This window comes from Taudactylus pleione, unplaced genomic scaffold, assembly GCF_031769625.1.
Source record: "Taudactylus pleione unplaced genomic scaffold, aTauple2 ptg000309l, whole genome shotgun sequence".
Taxonomy (NCBI): domain Eukaryota; kingdom Metazoa; phylum Chordata; class Amphibia; order Anura; family Myobatrachidae; genus Taudactylus; species Taudactylus pleione.
The window spans coordinates 6,149,688-6,165,256 of record NW_028284710.1 but is presented as its reverse complement, the minus strand read 5'-3'; positions in this window follow the sequence as shown (position 1 = coordinate 6,165,256).

Below are 15,569 nucleotides of genomic sequence, written 5' to 3'. Positions count from 1 at the left end.
GGAACCCAGAACGGACGTCCCTTGTTGAGGTGGGTCGTCTGTAACCACCACGTAAGGGACAGGCGAACCTCCTGGGTGAGCACAATCGTCTGGGACTTCAGAGACTGAGTCAGCCCGTTCCACTTGGACAGGATCAGGTGCTGCAGAGGTCTGGAGTGAAACTGGGCGTATTCCACCATGTCGAACACCGACACCATGGAGCCCAGTAACCTCATCGCCGAGTGTAAGGACACTCGGCGGCTGTGCAGACAACTGCGCACCCTTGACTGTAAAGCAGAGATCTTGTCCTCCGTCACGAAGATCCTTTGCTGTCCCGAGTCCAATAAGGCTCCAAGATGCAGAATCCTCCGAGACGGGATTAGAGTGGACTTCTGCCAGTTGATTAGCCAGCCGTGCCGTTGCAGCAGTGCAATGGTCAGGTCCAAGTGGCGTAACAGGAGCTCTGGAGATCCTGCCACCAATAACAGGTCGTCCAAATACGGCAACATGCGGACTCCCTGCAGCCGCAGAGAAGCCGCCATGACCGCCATCACCTTGGTGAAAACACGTGGTGCTGTTGCCAGGCCAAAAGGTAACGCCCGAAACTGGAAGTGGTCGCTGCTGATTGCGAACCTGAGGAACTGTTGATGGCGCCAAAGAATAGGGACATGCAGGTAAGCGTCCTGTATGTCCAATGACACCAAGTAGTCCCCAGGTTCCAGCGCCAGAATGATGGACCGTAGGGTCTCCATCCGAAACTTCGGGACCCGCAAAGACTTGTTGAGTGCTTTGAGGATGAGAATCGGACGATATGACCCATTGGGTTTCTGTACCAAAAATAGATTTGAATAGAAACCCTGGCCCCTCTGGGAGAATGGAACCGCTACTATAACTCCAGCCTGGAGCATAGTGTGCAATACCTTCCGCAGCTCCGTAGCCTTGTTCCGGTCTGATGGGAGACCCGTGGTGAAGAAGCGAGCCGGGGGTCTGTGCCGGAAGGAGAGGGCGTATCCGTGAGAAACCACCTCCAGAACCCAAGTGTCTGTCGTAGTGGTCGACCAACACTGGGCGAACTGTAGCAGGCGGCCTCCCACCCTGGGATCCCCCAAAGGGAGGCCCGGACCGTCAGGCCGCAGGCTTGTCATCTGGCTTGGGGGCCGGACGTCTGGTACTCCATGCCTGCTTCCGGGGCTTGACCGATTTCTTAGGGCCAGCCTGTCAAGGAAACGACTGTGGTTTGGGCCTGCCCTGGGCCCTAGATGACCGAAAGGACGATGGTCCCGAACCAGAAGGAGCAGCGGCCGACGGGAGACAGGCAGATTTGGCTGCCGCCAGCGTGGCCACAATCTTATCCAGATCCGGACCGAAGAGAACTTCTCCGGTAAACGGCAACGCTTCCAGACCTTTCTTGGAATCTGCGTCCGCCTTCCAGGATCGCAGCCACAAGGTGCGACGAGCAGCTACCGCTGCTGAAGAAATTCTAGACACCAGAGTACTAATGTCTAGAGCCGCCTCGTTGATGTAGGTGGCCGAATCACGGAGATTGCCAATCAACTCCGCCTGATCGGCCGGACAGTCGGATTCAAAAGAAGCCTCTAATGAATCCGCCCAGCGCTCCATCGCTCTGGCAACCCAGCAAATGGCCATAGCCGGCCGTGCTGCCCCCCCTGCAAGGGAATAAGCGGACTTCAGGCAGATTTCTACCTTACGGTCCATAGCATCCTTAAGGGAGGACATGGATGGCATCGGCAATGTGGCACTACGGACAAGACGGGTCACGTGAGAATCCACCTGTGGAGGGGATTCCCACTTCGCAAAATAATTATCCGCGAACGGATAAGCCACCGCCAGGCGTCTCTGCGGCTGGTATCTTTTGCCAGGTTGTTTCCACGCCTCCTCTAAATGGTCCACCAACTGACCCGAAAGAGGAAAGACTGTGGCATCGCCCTTCACATCTTTGAAAAAGGCATACTTAGATTTAGCCGCTGGGGGAACTTCGTCCTCAATCACCAAGGCTGTGCGGACCGCCCGAATAAGTCCAGGAATATATACTTTGGACTTAGCATCAGCGTCCTTAGTATGGAGAGGTTCCTGATCGTAAGGATCTAGAATCTCCCCATCATCAGACGTCCCTTCGTCATCCTCATAAGGAGCGGACAGAGACGCCACCGGCCTTTTATGAGACCGCATCACAGACTCCCCTTGCAACACATCCGACAAGTGCTGTACAGAACTCGTCAGGGAGTTAACCCACGCTGGCTCCTGAGAACCCGGGAGCGGGGAAATAGGGAGACTGTGGGGTACCACCAATTGTCGTGGGAACCCCTGCATGGGTGACGACACCACAGACTGCTGGGACAAACCCATCGGAGTAAACGCGGGCTGCGGAGCTAACTGGCCCACTAAAGCTGTTAACGCCTGAGCGAAACAAGCCCAGGGCGGCTCCTGTACCGGTGCTGTAACCGTAATAGGCCGCGCCATGGACAAACACTGCCGGCAAAGGCCCTCCGCGCTACCCTCCCCCTCCGCTAACGGTACTTTGCACGTGGTACACTGTAGCCGGAGGGGAAAATCACTTTCAGACATGATGGCACCACGTATGTGACCTCTCTCACCAATTAAGTATTAAATAGGCGAGAGACCACCCTGCAGCACCGCACCGCAAGGGCTTTAGCAGAAAGAACAGGGACAGTAATAAAGCTGACAGTTTAGATGAAGAAAAGATTACAGGCAGCAGCGCTAGCACAGTCACATACAATGCAGAGAAATAACAATTCCTGCACTAACAGCGCTGATCACTCAACTACACAGACACAGGGCCTGGTAGGACACAGCGCTGCATACACAGACCTGACCACAGCGGAGGAGAGGTATGCGGGGGGACCCAGACCACGATGCTTCCGTCCAGCGCTTCCAGCAGCGTTCACCATGCGTTCTGGAGAAGATGGCCGCCGAGGAGCAGAGAGGAGGCTGGCCTGGGGGAGGAGCGCTGCCACAGGACCAGTCGGCAGCATGCAGAGAGGGCTGTGTGCAGCGGGGGAGGCGCCGGCTGTGAGACAGGGAAGGCGCGCTCCCCTGGCATGCATTTAACCCCTGGGACGCCGCAGCGCTACCGCTCTGCTGCGGTCCGCTGTCCCAGGGGGTAGTGGAAGCGCAGGTTGGTCGCCTGGCTCCACGCTGCAGCCAGTCCCCAGGGAGCCCCCTGCCTGGGGACTTAGGACCATGTGATCAGCGGGGACCCACCGCGGGACCCCGCTGCTTACCTCTGTCCCCCTTGAATCCGGCCATGGTCCGGAGCATCTGGGGTCACCGCTAGCTGTGACCCCAGACGCCCACCAGCATCCCCGGATCAGTACCGGCGTTCTGGTACCGGCGGGGTGTAGGGAAGACAGCATGGACGTCAGGACTGACTGTCCATGCTGTACATCCAGTTGTGCAGCCACAGCTGCATGAAGAATAAGCTTCAGGGGCTCTTCTAGCCCCCACTCCAACAGGTGCACCCGACTCCGGCCGGGCACCAAACTAAACTGAGGTGCCTTGGCCCGGGGGCGGGGTATAGGAGGGGGACCTAGTGCATCCTGGGAGGCTGAAAGCTTAACTCTTTGGTGCCCTGCGACTGACGTCACACCTATACCCCAAGGTATCCTGTGGATACCCTATGGACCCTGAAGTAGAAATATTATATACACACATGTGTATGTGCGTGTGTAAATATATATAACATGACAAAAGTGCTGGCACTCACTGTCTCCATGTAATAATTGGCGCCGGTGCCTTCCCTTGTCCTGACCGGAGCTAGGTGATGTATAACAGCAACCGTGAGGGCGGCACTCTAGGCGGCTTGTAAACAGACAAACAGTCTCCTTTAGGTTATCGACGTTTCATGAATTTAATTCATTTCATCAGGATATAAAAAAGTGAACACTGTACATACCTTTATAACCATCACCTCGTGAAGATGCCGTCCGCCCGCCCGACCAGAAGCAGAAGGTGACGTCAGCATAAACAGTAGTGCACCTGTCACCATGGTAACTAACAAAATGTAAATACAACATGTCAGCATTGAATGTACGAATAACATGATCGCTAAAACGATTATAACATGCAGCGACAATCATCATATGACTCAGTGGCGTAACTACAGCCCCCGCAACCCCCGCGGTGGCTTGGGGGCGCGGAGGCTGTGGGGCGAGGTGGCTGCAGATTCCATGCGGACTGGCTGCCCGCATGAAATCTGCAGAAAACAGCCCTCCCAAAATGGCCGCCGCCTAGGAGGAGACATATGCTATACTGGACCTCTAGCATCTGTTAGTCACCCAGGCAGGGTGGTAGTGTGGACGGCACATAAGTGCCGTCCGCACTACATTACTAGCAACTAACACACAGCCGCCGGCTTCGGCAGCTGTGTGTTTGTTTTAGCAGCCGATGAGAGTCTGTGAGACTCTCATCGGCTGCTGTGCCCACTGCGGGAGCCGGGCTTCCGGCTCCTGCAGTGCGTGATGGGACAAACGTCATGACGTCTCTACCATCATGCAGAGTGGGCCGGCCCGGGAGGACGCTGCACGGAGGAGCATGCCGGAGCGGGGATCAAGGTAAGCGGAGTTTTATTTTCTTTGTGTGTGTGTGTGTTTCTGGCCGGGCGGGGGGCACTGCTGGGGGGACTACCACTAAGGGCACTGCTGGGGGGGGGGGAGGACGGACTACTACTAAGGGCACTGGGGGGGGGGAGGACGGACTGGACTACTGCTAAGGGCACTGGGGGGGGACTACTACCACTAAGGGCACTGCTGGGGGGAAGGACGGACTACTACCACTAAGGGCACTAGAGGGGACTACTACACTACTAAGGGCAGTGCTGGGGGGGAGGACTACTACTAAGGGTACTGCTGGGGGGGACTACTACTACTAAGGGCAGTGCTGGGGGGGAGGACTACTACGAAGGGCACTGCTGGGGGGGACTACTACTACTACTACTCTGACGTCAGAAAAATTTTTGGCAGGGGGGAGCAAAATTTATAGTTACGCCACTGATATGACTACTGAGACAAGAACGGAATATAACCATTAAAAGGATACAACTATCTTGTGTCTATAAATGAGCCTTAAATGCATTGCTACTGACATCATGGTAGCAAAAGATGTTGTGGTTCATTGACCATATACATAATCAAGCAAGAAGACAAACAGGATAAGACACTAAACTGCAATCAAAAAATTATTATGTACATGCCTCTCGTTTTGTTTTGACCGCCCGGTATTTTTAAAATTTATTAAGTGATTCTGATACAAATACCACCCCTAACAATTCTGCAAGTATCCCTTTAGGCATGTCTACACGCATGACTCCGGCACACGCAAGAGAAATTATACCAGGTGGTCGAAACAAAACGAGAGGCAGAGGCGGACAACGCAGACCCCCATTCCCGAGACGGACTTAGTGTTCAATTTGTCGGATAGAGATTTGACAACCACAGAACGCAGAGTTTTGAATCTTGGCTTATCATTTGTGCCTACTAAAGACCACGATGCGTTTGAATGGCAGATTGAAAATTACAAATTGAGACACAAACTCTGTCTTATGGAATTTTTTGCCAAAGATATACCATCTTCTACTAACCAGAGTGAGTCTATTCCGTTGCAATTAAAATCACTTCTGACGCCTTCTAAATTCGACCCTCCATCTTCTAATCATTCACTGAAAACGTTTTCACGGCTTTTGAAAGATTTTGCGAACATTAACCAGAAAAGTACTGCCAACAAACATCTTAATCTGACCAGAAATGAGCGCAAAGCGCTAGATGATTTACGCCAGGACTCATCAATAGTCATTCGCCCATCGGACAAGGGTGGATCAAATACCATTCAAAATTTGAACGATTACAAAAGTGAAATGTATTCCCAATTAGCCGATACATCGACCTATATCAGATTAAAAGGTGATCCTACAGGCCCATTCAAAAAGGAACTTGACACAATTCTATAGGCTGCACTTGATATGGATCTTATAACATCTTCATTAAAGGAGGCATTATCCTCCAAACATCCGAGACTTCCTATCCTATACACGGTACCCAAGGTTCATAAATCCTTGACGAAACCCCCGGGCAGACCCATAATTTCTGCCCGTGGTTCTGTATTACATCCGATTGCCGTGTATCTTGACAGTTATCTCCAGCCAGTAGTGCAAAGCCACAATTCTTTTTTGAAAGATACTAATTCTTTATTGAATCAACTTGAACTGCTGACTACTTAACCATCGGATTTAATCTTCTGTACAGCGGACGTCAAGAATTTATACACCAGCATTCCCCATCAAGCTGGATTACATGCAGTTCAGCGGCTCTTAATTAATCACCCTGTTCACACTGGACCAGATATTGATTTTTTTATACAACTCTTGGAGTTGACATTAACAAAAAATTATTTCTTATTTGATGGTTCTTATTATTTACAGGTAGCAGGGTGTGCCATGGGTTCAGCCGTGGCACCTTCCCTGGCAAATTGTTTTATGTTTGAGGTGGAAAATTAAATATTTTATACAGATCTTTCAATTTCAAACATATTTATGTATACAAACGCTATATTGACGATTTGCATATCCTGTGGTCCAGTCTTTTATCCATCTTGGAAAATATCTTTAATCAGCATAACACACTAGCCCATCCAATCAAATTTACTTATACTTGCAGTACCAAGTCTATCAACTATTTAGACGTTACCATCACTTTAGAGAACAACACGATAGTAATGGATCTTTTTCCTAAGCCGACAGATAGGAATAATATATTGCACTTTAATAGTTTTCATCCTCCGGGTACCAAACGTGGTTTACCCTTCTCCCAATTCATAAGGGCATGCAGGATTATTAGTGATAGGGCTCATTTAGAGATCCAATTAAACAAGATGGTTGAGAAATTTTTAAGTAGAGGACATCCGAAGGAATTAGTGTTAATTAAAAAACAAAAAGCCCTTGCTATTCCCAGAGAAAAACTCTTAAATCAATCTAGGTATAACAGTGACAGCAAGTCCAGAATCCCATGCATGAACCATTACAGTCCTGTAAGTTCCACTATCAATAAAGAAATTAAAAAACATTGGTCCATAGTTACTTTTGACCCTGAATTAAAGGGTTTCCATGACACAACAATAATGCAGAGTTTTAGCAGAGGCAAGAACTTAAGGGACCGGTTAGTCAAAATCTGACATTTCAGACATGCATAATGATAAATTCCAGCAATCCAAATATATGAAAAAAGGTTGTTTTAAATGTCTGGATTGCTTAACCTGCCAGTATTTACTAACGGGTAATTCTGTTAGTCATCCATTGACAAGCAAATTGTATTCAGTTAGGTATTACCTCACATGCACTACTAAGTATGTGGTTTACCTAATCAGCTGCCCATGTAGCAAGAATTACGTGGGAAAACCGAACGGATGTTCAAAGAACGAATGGCACTCCATAGAAGTGCCATCCGTTGTGCTTTGGCTAAAGGTTCCAGTGAGCAACCAGTAGCACGCCATTTTTTACTAGCCAAACATAACCTGGCAACTTTGAGGTAAAAAATTATTGATCATGTCCCCCCATGTACAAGAGGGGGTGATAGGTCTAAAGAGCTGTTAAGACTAGAATCTCAGTGGATTTTTCGTCTTAATACACTTGCCCCACAGGGGTTAAACAAAAATCTTGGTCTGCAATGTTTTGTTTAACAGGTTTTGGGCATTATGACTTGTTTTTTGGTAAGATCTTTCCTTTCATTTGTCATTATCATGCACATAATAATTTTTTGATTGCGGTTTAGTGTCTTGTCCTGTTTGTCTTCTTGCTTGATTATGTATATGGTCAATGAGACAACATCTTTTGCTACCATGATGTCAGTAGCAATGCATTTAAGGCTAATTTATAGACACAAGATAGTCATGGCCGTAGCTAGGGTAGTGCGGACGGTGCCATCGCACAGGGCACCACAGGTCAGAGGGAGCTGTTTGGGCCTGTCAAATTTCTGTTTATTGTCATTCTCACTTGTAGCTTCCTCTTATTTCATCCACAGCATCTCCTGGCTTCTCCTATCTCTTCCCTGGCCCTTCCCCATGAGGCCATTCCACTTCTTTGGGTGCATTATGTCCCTTTGAAAAATGAGGGGGGCGCCACTGCACTTTCTGGCACAGGGCACCAAAAAGTCTAGTTACGGCTCTAAAGGTAGTTGTATCTTTTTAATGGTTATATTCCATTCTTGTCTCAGTAGTCATATGACGATTGTCGCTGCATGTTATAATCATTTTAGCGATCATGTTATTCATACATTCAATGCTGACATTGTTGTATTTACATTTTGTTAGTTACCATGGTGACGGGTGCACTATTGTTTATGCTGACGTCACCTTCTGCTTCTGGGCGGGCGGACGGCGTCTTCACGAGGTGATGGTTATAAAGGTATCTACATTGTTCACTTTTTTATATCCTGATGAAATGAATTAAATTCATGAAACGTCGATAACCTAAAGGAGACTGTTTATCTGTTTACAAGCCGCCTAGAGTGCCGCCCTCACGGTTGCTGTTAATATATATATATATATATATTATATATTTATTAATATGTGTGTGTGTATAAATCCCCCTGTAAAAATCCTGCTGCCCCTGTTTAGGGTGCACTAATCCCTTATGTCAGTTGCACAAACCCTGTTGATAAAATGTATTGAGACCCACAATTTATGTATTATCATTACAATTGAAGAGGCGGGTGTATGAAGGTGTTATGTTAAGGAACTGAGATATTTACAGTTATAGATATGTGATATTTGGCATGAATTGGACATAGCACTTTTATCTACAAAATATATCAGTAAATAGACTACCAACATTTAAAATAATATTATTACTATATTCCCTAGGTCATAACACAATCCATTGAAAAGAGACTTGTAAAAAAAAAGTTTTGTAAAACAGACCTATGGCCGCCCCCTCCACACCCCCAAAAAACCACAGCCTGTATTATCAGACTATGGCTTAGGGGGCACTATATGCGACGATGCACGGCCCATTGTGCACATGTGCTGAACGGGTTCTGCGTATGTGCACATCTATGAATCATGCCCTATGTTCTAACCATACTTTTTCCAATATCCATTTATATTGCATTACAAAGCATACCAAGGCCTGTTTATCTTGTTTCACCAACCTATTGAATAAAGTAGGCAGGGGGATAAAAGAACAGCAGTAGCACCAATCGGATACCTTGACAAAGTGATGAAATGCGTCGGTCACCTAAAGTTGAATGGACATGACAGCAGTTCTGACACCGCCCTGCTCTAAGACGCTTCAGCACTGAGAACACAGAAGACCTGCTACGGTGGTTAGAGAAGACTGCCGGACCATTGGGGAAAAGCGGCATCGCTCACTTCTGCCGAGCCAGCCGGGGACATGTGCAGCGGACTCCAGTTGCTAACAGTAGAGTAAGGTAGGGAAAGGTATCACCTTCAGCGCTGTTTGAGTCCTGACTTTTTCCACAAAGGGGCATAATTGTTTGTGTTTGTATCTGTCATGCTTGTGTTTGTTTGTGGAGCAAGGGTCGGGTAGAATTCTGTTAGAGTAGTGGGAGGTGTATTTGCAAGCTGGCAGGCCTGAGGAGACTTCTGGACATGAGAATAGATGCATTCCTGACTGGGAATCGAACTTGGGTCTCGGCAGAGATGCCGGATCGTACCCACTAGACCACCAGGAACATCAGTGTTGTCGATGGTATGATGTATGTAGCAGAGAAGAGTGTAGCAGTATATTTACCAGGCTGAACTGGGTTGTTACTTGATAATAATAAAAGCACTCTTCTTACTTGGGTCTGTAGTCCAGGACACTTAAGTGGCAGTTCTTGGCAGAAGGATTTACTAGGCTTAGACTGGGTTTTCTCAGTGGTCTGGGAGCACTCTAAGATGACAGGACCGGATACAGACTGAACACTGGAATGGATGGTAGCTGTGGAATAACCTGAGAAAGAACAAGGGAAGCAAGAACGGCTGATATACCTGCAGAGAGGTGGATGCTATGCACAGGTGTAGCACACAGGGCCTGCTCGAGGCATGTTCGACCAGTGCGGTTGAACTGGGCCGCCACCCCATAGAGGACGCAGCCATTCCCGATTTCAGCAGGACAATCCCGTTTTTCGGGCACTGCCCAACTGTTCCACCCGTGGGCAGTCGGGAGGTTGGGCACCAGAGAAGAGGAATGGCGCACGGCATCCATTCAGTGCTGGAAGAGAGCTGGGGGCAGCCCAGCTACTGATGTAGTGCTGGGCTTGCCCCCAGCCTGACGTTAACGGGAGGCGTGCCATATGGGCACGCCCCAAAATAACCTCATTTAGGGGGTGTGGCCTATGGTAATTAGGCCACTCCTCAATTTTGGCCGCACGCGAGTAGGGGGCATCGATCACCCGTCCTGCACAGGGCGCGGCTCCCCCTGGAGCTGGCACTGGTAGCACAGATTCAGCACACTGGAACAAGCTGGAATTACCTGTGCTACTTGAGATGCTGATTACATAGGAATAGAATGGCAAACATAGCTAGTGCTGCAGGACTAAACAGAACTGCACTAGCAGGATAACAATGACTGTAAACCGAGCACAGTTAAGCTTCACTCAGTAGGGACTGAGCTAGACAAGTGTATACTTGCACACATGCAGACCAGAATCAGCAACACAGGAACAGGCTGGATATTACCTATGCAACTAGAGATGCGGATTGCACAGGAGTAGTATGACATAGGAGTTAGTGCAGCAAACACAATCAGAATTGCATCGGCAGGATACAAACGAAAGTAGCACGAGCTCAGTAAGCTTTACTCATTAAGGTCTGAGCTAGACATTGGGGGAGATGCATGAAGCTCAGAAGCGGTGTCAGCGCATGTTATGAGCGCTGATACCGCTTCTCCCTGATGTTATAGCTCCCCTGCTCCGGCCGATGAGATGTTTATACATCTCATCGGTAGTGCTTCCTGCTTCGCCTCGGTAAAGAGGCGAAGCAGGAAGCGATATAGCGGCATGTTAAGTGCTGCTATAATACATCTACCCCATTGTGTGATACCCAGGTAAACAGTGTCAGAGTAATTTCAAACAGTAATGTTCTCACTTTACCTTGTACTTGAATTTCTCCACCCAGCACAGGTTCTAAGGTGCGGTTCAGAGAGGTAAGGATGGTGGGACTACACAAAATTTATTTTTACCAGATGCCTTAGTTGAAAGCTGGTTTATTTGAAAAATATGTTGTTCTATAAGAATCAGCTATTGTATACTCTGTTTTGTTAATTTGCAAATTTCAACTTTATTCAAGTACACGCTGTCAGTTTCAAAACAAAACATATACATACATCCTTGCATCATAGATCAAGTAGTGCAAATCAAATTCAGAGGTATACAAATATTTCCCATTCAAGAATAAGACAGTTCAGTGAGGCACAGTAACAATCACTTTTCAGACATTAGAAAATGTACATAAAACAGCTCAATACTTAATAAGTGAAGTGAATAATCTAGTAACTTATTTCCTACAAACATCACAACACATTAAATGATTACAGTATGCCTTATAGCAAGGCCCTCGGAATCATTTGGCCTGGCCCTCTGAGCTTTTTTCTGCTAGCCTCATCTGGCTAGCAGGGTACCTAAAATTACACCCTGCAGCCAGAATCTATGCAGCAGTGCCGCCTGGAGTGTCCTTAGTATGCTTAAATGGTCACACCGCTGCCCTTACAGCTCCCCGGAGCATCCTCAGGATGCTCAGGGCATTGCTGTAATCACCGGTGATTGTGGCCCCGTCCCTTGTGACATAATACGGAGAGGGGGTGTGGTCTGCACCAAGCCCGCAAATAAAGTATATCAAAATGGCCCTTGGCAGAAAAAAGGTTCCCCACCCCTGCCTTATAGTAAGTGCATTTATAACCAACTTTGCACAACTCAATATAACAGTTATCAAGAAGCTGAATGTTCCCATAAATTGAGTCCAGTGGTAACAAAACGTCTCTTGAATCTCCACTGTTCAGCACACAAAAACAAAGGCAGTTGAGTGCCCATTAATAAGCGTTTATAATGAAAGTCAATTGCACTTTCCAGAACTCTAAGGATTCCAATACATGTACAGTATAATTAATATATATATATCTATAGAACAAAGGGGACGCCCCATAGGGAATCGGTATGAAATACCGCTGGCCGCATAGGCGAAAACCGCAGAGTTCCCGGCAGCGGAAGCCCGACAGCGCTGGAAATCCCAATCGTGGATAGGCAAGTACTAACTAACCTAACCCTCCTTAGGGGTGCCTAACCCTAACCCCCCTCTTCCTGCTGCCTTATACCCAAGTCCCCCGGGGGCTGCCTAACCCTAAGTCCCCCCCCCCCCGGGGGTGCCTAACCTTAACCCTCCCCCTAGCCTAATCCTAACCCTCCCGGGGGCTTGCTGACACGATGGACACGTGACCTGACGTCCCGGTGCCCGATACCCGGTGCCCGATACCCGGCTTGAGGTGGAGGGACGTGCTGCAGCCCTTGAGCGGTGGTGCGTGGCTTACCCCCGGAGGATAAGGAACGGCTGACGGTGTTTGCCGGGTATACCTACATTGAAACCAAGTGGTAATCAGCCCACTCAGTGTGATTTACGGTACGATTGGTACATGTTACAGACAGGATTGTCTGTTTATGTTTTTACGATTAAAACTTTTATAAGGCACTATGGAGTGCCCCCTTTGTTCTATATATTGACAGATACTACACCCTGTGGGATTCCAGGAGACCTTGGAAAAGGGGAGCAGCGACTTCAACATAGGAGCCTAGTGCAGATATCACATCCTACACTAGGATAAAGAGTGCTGGACTAATTTTATTGTTCAATTTTACTGAATATTTCACAAGCAAATGGTAAAATGAGCACCTGCTTATGTTGTGTGTGTGTATATATATATATATATATTTATATATACACACACACACACACACACACTAGCTGGAGTACCCAGCGTTGACCTGGATTTTAAGAATTTTTGTTTGCACATCATCCTCCAACAAACCTCTCCTTAGGCAGGCCTCACGAGAAGTGTGACAAACTTTCCCATCAACAGTCCTAAAGTCTTCGGAGGAAGTAGGACCTGTAACGGTGTAAAGCAAACTTCAGAGATAGAAGCATTCAAAATTTGTAGGATGTACAGTGTAAACACGGCCAAGAGCTTCTGTTGCTCTGATACCAGGATGACCATCTACAGCGACTCCCTGTTTTCTGCGCATAAAAACTTTGGGAGAAGCATTCCATGTGTAATATTTTGGCAGCTCACAGTACAGCAGGGTCCTTGCAAAGTCACCATTTTGACACAGTTTGAATAAAGAAGTAAATGTTGTTGCGCAGTGGCGTCCTTACCCGACATCGCACCTGGTGAGGGTCGGGAGGACAGGTACCCTTGATAGTAGATAAGCGAAATACTTTTGTAATTCCGTGCCCGACCTGTAGAGGGCAAATGCTATGCAAAAATTTTTGTTTTTCTTTAATTAAAAATTAACAGTAATTAATTTTGATTTCAAATTTATTTAATTGCCTCCGCCGTGTTTTAATACGCTCGTATGTAAAATTTCACGATCGTGGCTTGTAAAGTGGGCATATGTATAGAAAGACAGGAGGACAAATTTTCGCTTTTTATATAGTAGATACATATAGATTATTGTTGTATTTAGAAGTAAACTGGAGGATACATGATAACACGAGTGAAGGGTTCTCCTCGGTGTTGCAGCATTTGGTCAGTCACTACTGTAGTAATGGAATACTAGCCTTTAATGCTCTGTAAGGTTGCTTTGTAATCATCAGGCTGTAATACTGCTCTATATTGCTGTCACAGGTTGCTGCCGGTGGTGTCTCCCAGCTCTATGCCCAGGTGGATGGGACTCTCTCTGCAGGGCTGTGTTTTACACTTACTGTGCAGCCACTTTGTGATGTATCTGTGGTCTGTTTCCCAGTCTCTCCAGGGTAGCCCAGTGCTGGTCATGGTTTGTCACACACCTGCTGCTCTCAGCATACTGCTGACCATGGGCCTGATTCAGACCCACTCGCAAGCGGCTGTCCGCTCGCAAGTGGGTCGATGGTGTGCACTGCGCATGCGCACGACGGAGGGAGCTCCGTCGTGCGCATGCGCCAGACGCGACGAGCGAAGGACTTTCCTTCGCTCGTTGTGTCTGATCAAAGGGGGCGTGCGGTCGATGTTGATTGACAGCACGCCCCCTTTGGTGGGCGCGCCGGGGGCATGCCTCCCAGACGGGGGCGTTCCCAAGGGAACGCCTACCATCAGAAGCCGGCCCACTGACATCACTAGTGATGTCAGTGGGAGTGATTTTGGCTCTGATAGAGCCAAAATCACTCCGGGCCTTGCGGTTGAGAAACTCAACCGCAGGCTCCGGCTCGCAGTGGCGATGGTCGCGATGGTCAAGACCATCGCGGCCATCAACCTGCACGCTCGTATAGGCTGTGGGTGGTGACCCACAGCTATACGAGCGTCCAGGAGGACGCTCCATAATTATGGAGGACGGCCCTCATTCAGAGCGTGCGCTCTGCTCAGAGCGTCCGGCTCTGAATGAGGGCCCATATTCTTAGAGCTCCTTCTAGCTCTCAGTCTCAGCTCTTTGCTCTGTCAGCTCTCAGTCTCCATGTGCAGCCAGCTCTCTCCACACACACCAACTTCCTGTACCCAGCATTCCTGCTATCAGCCAGTGTTCACATGCAAAACACACAGCCTCTCTGAAGCTCCTCCAATAAGAGCGCGTGTTCCACTTCCTTATGCACGTGCCCAGGGTCAGACTTGGGACTAAAAAGAGGCCCTGCCATTTTAAAGCACACAGGCCCAACTCTGGGCGGAATTCAATTCTTTTCATCCCCTATCGCGCCCGACGGAGCTATTCTATTCTTGCTCCTGTCGGGCGCGATCAGTTGCCAAGCGCTACATTTCAGCTCGCAGCCCCTGAGGGATGAGAGCTGAAATGTGCGAAAAGTGACATGTTTGGGTGCCCAAACATCACTTTTCGCGATCGCGCCCAGCACTTTGGTCGGGGTTAGCCGTTTTACGCGGCTAAACCCGACCACTTTGGGTGCGATCAGCGTGAAATGCTGGCACAATTGAATAGTGGCCCGCGATCTCCTGTCACTTTAGACGGGAGATGCGGGCCGCGAAATCAATTGAATTCCGCCCTCTGTGTCAGCATCTGGTTCCTGGCACAGACTCCTCCCACTGCTTAGGCTATGCTCTTACACATATAATTAATATTAGAACAACATAAAAGTGTACATTATTCTCTGCATTAAAACATACACAACAAAACACATCCTGCAAGGGACTTAAACATTTGCCATAGTCAGACATTTGGTACTTGGTTGGTTTGGTTAGGTAAAGCTGGCACTTCATTGGTGTAGATCACACCCAAAGAAAAGGAAAGGCATTCTCTCAACTGCCACTCAGCTGGGACACGCCCGAGCCAGCCCTGACCACCAGTCACCCTGCTCACCACCAAACCCCCACCCATTTATAGTTACTGAAGCCATCTTCAATCCAGAAGCAAGGGCAGTTGTCACGGAGCCGC